Raw genomic sequence first — 5,910 nt, 5'->3', positions numbered from 1 at the left:
TCACTGATAGCAAATGGGTTAGAAGGGCAAGAAGAATGATGGAGAAGCAAGACAAACATCAAGAAATGGCTTGAATAATTGAAACCTGCTGGTCTTGTCCATGACTATGAGAAAAGCCATTAGCAAACAATTTTTAAATGATTTATTTACAGGGTCATAATTGTTCAGTCATGTCCAACTCTTTGTGATCTCTTTTGGGGTTTTCTTGACAATGATACTGGAGTGATTTGCCATTTCCTTCTACTTTGACAGATGAAAGAAACTAAGGCAAACAGGGTCAATTCATCTCTCTTCCTGACTCCAGACCCAGCACTCTATCCATTGTGCCACCTAGCTGCCATAGGGTCACAATAGGCAATTAAGAAATATCTCCTGAATGCAGAGATTAATTAAATTGGAATGGTGAAAATAGATAGGATTTGGAGTTGAGAGCACAGAGTTCAAATTTTGACTATGCTTCTTACTCCCAGTGTGACCTTACGTAAATCAATAAGTCTCTGCACCATTAGTAGTATGAGAAAGGGACTTCAATTTTTGGATCATAGAATTCTGAACTAGAAGGAACCCTCAAGAGATAATTCTAGCCTAGAAACTCTCATTTTCTGAGTCTCAGAGAAGCTAAGGGACTTGCCTAAGGCCACACAACTGGTATATGAACCCAGGTCCTCTGATGCCAGTTCTAGTGTCCAATTTGTCTACACTTCTATATTATTAGAGTTAGACTAAATGATCACTAATGCCTGAGGAATATTCCTGTTATTATCTGCAAAGGCAGTAAATACAAAGCGGCTCCCACCTCCTCAACTCCCACCAAGAGGGAGGATAAAAATTCCTCTCCTTTCTAGCCATGGGTGTGCCCCTTTGGCTACTAAATTATTGCTTATACAAAAACAAGCCAGCTGCAGGGGACAAAAAAAGATCTGTGGCCTCTTCTTCCTCTCAGGCGACACCTAAAAATAACCTTCCACAACCTCCCCACTCCTTTCCCTGAAGGAGAGGACTCAGAGTTGAAGAGGCCTGAAGGGTTATCTCCAGGCCAAACCCCTAATTTTACAGAGGGGGAAACTGAGATTCAGAAAGGTGGTAAACCTGAAAGCAGAAGAAAAATTTGAAATCAGGACTCCTGATTTCAAATTTGTTGTTCTATCTACTCTACCACAGAGATAGCCTGCTTTGGGGTGTGGTGCTTACATATTTGGCCCAGCATGGCATCACAGAACATGATGGAAGGGGCCTTAGTGATATGTGGCAAAGCTTATATAGGGCACCAGATTGGGAGTCAGGAAGACTTGAGCTAAAATTTGGACTCAGAAGAGGCATGTAACCATGGGCAAAGTCACTTAACATCTGTTTGCCTCAGTGTCTTCATCTATAAAATGGAGATAACTTTTGTGAGAATCTAATGAGATAATTGTAAAATGCTCAGCACAGTGCCTGGCACACAGTAAGTGCTACACAAATCTTAGCTATTATTATTATTATCTTTGACAAAATCATCCTTTTTAGGGGTCATAGGCACTATTATAAAGCCTATGGACTCCTCAGAATGTTATAAAGTACATAAAATAAAATCAGAAAATTACAATTCAATTTTTATTGAAATACAGTCATTATGGGGCAGCTAGGTGGCATAGTGAATAGAGTGCCAGGCCTGAAGTCAAGAGGATATGGGTTCAAATCTGGGTTCAGACACTTCCTAGCTATGTGACCCTTAAGCAAGTCAATTAATTTTGAGTGCCAAGCCCTTGCCACTCTTCTCTTAGAATTGATACCAAGACAAAAGGTAAGGGTTTAAAAAAAAAAAAAAAGAAAGAAATACATTCACCAGGGCATTTGATTTTTTTAAAAAGTTCACAAACCCAGACAAAGATCTTTGATCAAGCTGGCCCCTTTAGCTTTCCAGATGTAAAAACTGAGACCCTGGGAAGAAAATGACCTGCCCATGGTCAGTATTAAAGATTTGAAACTAAGTTTTCCAAATGTGGATACAGTCCCTACTCCTACACCGTGACACCACATTATCCCTTATTCACCCAGCCCTGTATACCCAGGCATATTCAGTACACAGAAAAATCACTTCAATGATCTCTAAGGATACTTTCAACTCTGAAGATTTAAGAGTCTAAATAACAACTTTATTTAAGTTTATGAGTAGAACAAAGCTCTATTGTGAGTGTATCAGCTCTACCATGACAAACAGTTTGTTTAACCTTGAAGGTGCCAAGAACAGCTAACATGATGCCACACATGGAGAGAAGAGAAATTTCCCTACAATCTTTGGAAGTCATCCTTCTTTTGTTTCTCTCACTGACTGCTCAGTGACAAAGTTTTATTTATAACATTAAGGAATTAACTTTCCAGAGAGGTGGGCACTGAGATGTTCACTTGCCCAGGGTCCCACAACTAACACGTGTTAGAGGCAGGCCCTTCCTGACTCTTCAGGAGGCTCTCTATCCGCTATGCTGTAGAGGGGCTACTAACAATCTATGTGAATCTCTGCCTCTATCCAGACAGGTCTCCTCACTGTCCCCCTGAACATAACTGGTACATCCTGGGACTCTTGACTTATGCTGTCTCCCTTTTTTTTAATTATATTTTTTCCTCTTGATTGCATAATTTAAAAAGAAAAACCTTATCTCCATCTTATAATCAAACTGTTTATTGTTCCAAGGCAGAAAAGTGGTAAAGGCTAGGCAATAGGGGTTAAGTAACTTGCTTAGGGTCACACTGCTAGGAGTTTCTAAAACCACATTTGAATCCAAGACCTCCCATCTCTAGACCTAGCTCTCAATCCACTGAGCCTGGAAGCAATTTTTAAATGTGTTTTCTGATATTTTTAGATCCAAATTCTATCCTCCTCCCCAGAGGTGACATGCAATATAAATTATACATATCATGCTGTCCCTTCTTTATCAGAATATATCAATCCCTCTGACTCTGCACCCCTCGGAGGTCATTATCCCCTCTATGAACAAGTCTCACACCTCTTCTATGAAATCTTCCTAGACTTTCCTGGATATAGTTCCTACAACACTAAATGGTGGCATCAATCAGTGGGTACTTAATCATGAGCTAAAAGTTACCTGTTGGAGGCACTTAGGTGTTTCAGTGGATTGAAAGCTAGGTCTACAGGTGGGAGGTACTGGGTTCAAATCTGGCCTCAGATACTCCCTACCTGAGTGACTCTGGGCAAATCACCTAACCCCTATTTGCCTAGCCCTTCCCACTCTTCTGCCTTGGAACTGATACTTGGTATTGATTCTAAGCCTGATGATAAAGGTTAAAAAAAAGTAAGATAGCTAGATGGACAGATAGATCTGAATGTGGACAGATAAAGGCTCCAATAAATGTTCATTAGATTGCCATTTATAATCATAAACTAATCTCTAGTCCCTAAAAAAAGTTCCAAAGAACCAATTCCAGTTCTTACTACATGACCCTGGACAAGTGACTTTTCTCAGAGCTGTGGGGGAATTCAGAAAGCTGGAGTGAAGGAAAGATTAGTTCTAACTCTGAAAGGCCTATTTCTTCTAGTCAAAATCTCAGTGTACTGTGATTTAACAAATGGCTAATTTGGAGTCAGCATGTCAGGTTGTTATGGCAACCTCCAGTTTGTGGGACTCAAGGCCATATCCTCAAGACACCTCCTTTGTGACAACCACCTACCACATCCAAGCTAGCATATGTAGACACTTGGGACCAGGTGTTTCCAACCTTAAGCTGCTGCTGCTGCTAGTTTAGACCATCTCTGAAGCCCCTTTCCAGCTCTAAATCTTATGGGATACAGATTCTTCTGATTATTCCTGCTGTTACTTTTCTAAAAGGGCAATAAACAGTCCTGAGTTTCTTCGGTTTTATCTAAATCACTGATAAAAAGGATTCATTCTCCTACCTTTATGAGTCCCTGACTGGACGGTGGGTTAATAAGAAGTGAATGACCAGGGACTCTGTTAATTGTGCTTCCCTTCTCACTGAAAATCCCCAAAGCTATAGCAGGGAAATAGCCTGATACCCCCAACTAGTTTGGGAAGGAAGCAAAGTAGGAAGGAAAAAAGCATTTATTAAGTGACTGCTATTATGCCAAGGCACACAAAGATCTCATTGATTCTCACAACAAAGCTACAAGTGCTCTTCTAATCCTCATTTGACAGTTAAGGTAAGGGAGACAATGGTTTAAGTGACTTGCCTATAGTCACTCACTAGTAAGGGCCTGAGACCAGTTTTGAACTCGGGCCTCCCTGATTGCAGGCCTTAGCACTCTATCCACTTTGCCACTTAGTTGTCTCTAAGGCAGGCTAAGGTAGAGCCTAGAAGTTTGCCTGGCAGATTTAGACCAGTTCTGGAGTCAGAAGACCAGCCTTCTAATGCCAGTCTGCCACTCACTGGCTGTGTGACTTAGGGGAGAAATCCTTTACCCTCTCTGAGCCTGGCTGAGCTCAGGCATCTATAAAATCTTTGCCCTGCTTCCCTCCCAGGGTCATTGCTTGGATCAAATGACAACATATGTCAAAGTATTCTGTAACCTAAAGCACAATAGAAATGTGAGCTACTGTTATTAATAACAGCCAGGCTAGTAAGTATTCTAGCCTCTCTTGCTAAGCAGGCACTTTTCCCACCACCACCAAGGGCCCTAAAGACAAAGGGGGGGGGGGAATAGTTTGGAAAACGTGCCCTTTCGGAATCAGAAGACCCGATTTCTGGCTCTGCTATCTACCATCTTGGTGACCTTCCCCCTCTCTGGACCTCAGTTCTCTTGTTTGTAAAATAAGAGGGTTTGGCCTAAGAGGATCATTGAGCCCTAAGTGATTCTACACATTCCCTAGACCTGGGCAGCACAGGGAAGCTTAGGATTCCTTTTCAGAATCTCTTTTTTAATTCATAATGGAAGGAAATGCTTAGTTTCAGTTAGAGGTTAGTGAAAAGGAAGATGCGAGTTTTTTTTTCATGCACATTTCCAGACCCCGGGTTCGGAACTGCTCTCCCTCCTGACCCCATCTATCTCCCTCTACTTTTAAAAGTGGGCGGCTGCCCTCTGTTCGTCCCCATTTTCCATGGGGTAAAGCTGAGGCGCCCCACCAAGGAGGAAGCTGCCGCCTTCTTCCTTCTCCTCCCCCCTTTCTTTCTCCTTCTTCACTCACCACCGTCTTCATTCTTTAACCTCTCAGCCGCGGCAGCTCTTCCTTCTCCACGGAGACAAACGGCCTGAAAAGGGATCCCAAGGGAAAAGTCGGTGCGAGGCGGCCACGCCCCCGCCTCTCCCGGAGCGGGGTCTTCCCCCCCCACCCCCCGCCCCGCCGGACCGAAGGGAAGAGGAGGAGCCCCCAGAGGGGGCCCCGATCCCGGGGGCCAGGGGCTCCTCTCCCGCCCGCTCCGGAGATGGGACCATCCAGAACAGATGAAGGGCGGGTTCCAGAGCCCGGCTTTTGGGGCTGGGGGAGGGGAAATAAGGAGAGGCAGAGGGAACAACGGGTGAGAGAGGGAGCTCTGCGCCTCCCCCCTCCCCAGCCCAGCTGTTCCCCTTCGTACCCTGTAGCTACCCTCAGCTGGAGTCCCTCTCTGTGAATGGAGAGGTCACCCCGCCTCTAAGAGGGACCCCAGTCTCGGTCTCCATCCCCATCCCCATTCCCCATCCTCCAGGCGCGTACCCGGCAGGGAGGCGGGAGCAGGGCGGTGCGCCAGCCGCTGGGCATCGGCTCCAGGGCGCAGCTCCATCGCCGGGCCGCTCAGCAGCCGGAGGAGCCGTTCTTGAGGGCCCAGGGGGCAGGGGGAGCTGGGGGAGCTGCGGAGCCCAGGCCTGCGGCGGCGCGTAGAGGGGGGGATGGGCGGAGGGAGGCTGGGTCCCGCGCGGGCTCCGCCCTGCCCCCGCCCTGGGGTCCTCCCCCACCTCCGCCCCCCACCCCAGCTCGCCTC

The sequence above is a fragment of the Gracilinanus agilis genome, chromosome 2 (assembly GCF_016433145.1).
Source record: "Gracilinanus agilis isolate LMUSP501 chromosome 2, AgileGrace, whole genome shotgun sequence".
In the NCBI taxonomy this organism is placed as follows: domain Eukaryota; kingdom Metazoa; phylum Chordata; class Mammalia; order Didelphimorphia; family Didelphidae; genus Gracilinanus; species Gracilinanus agilis.
This window is presented reverse-complemented; position numbering follows the sequence as displayed.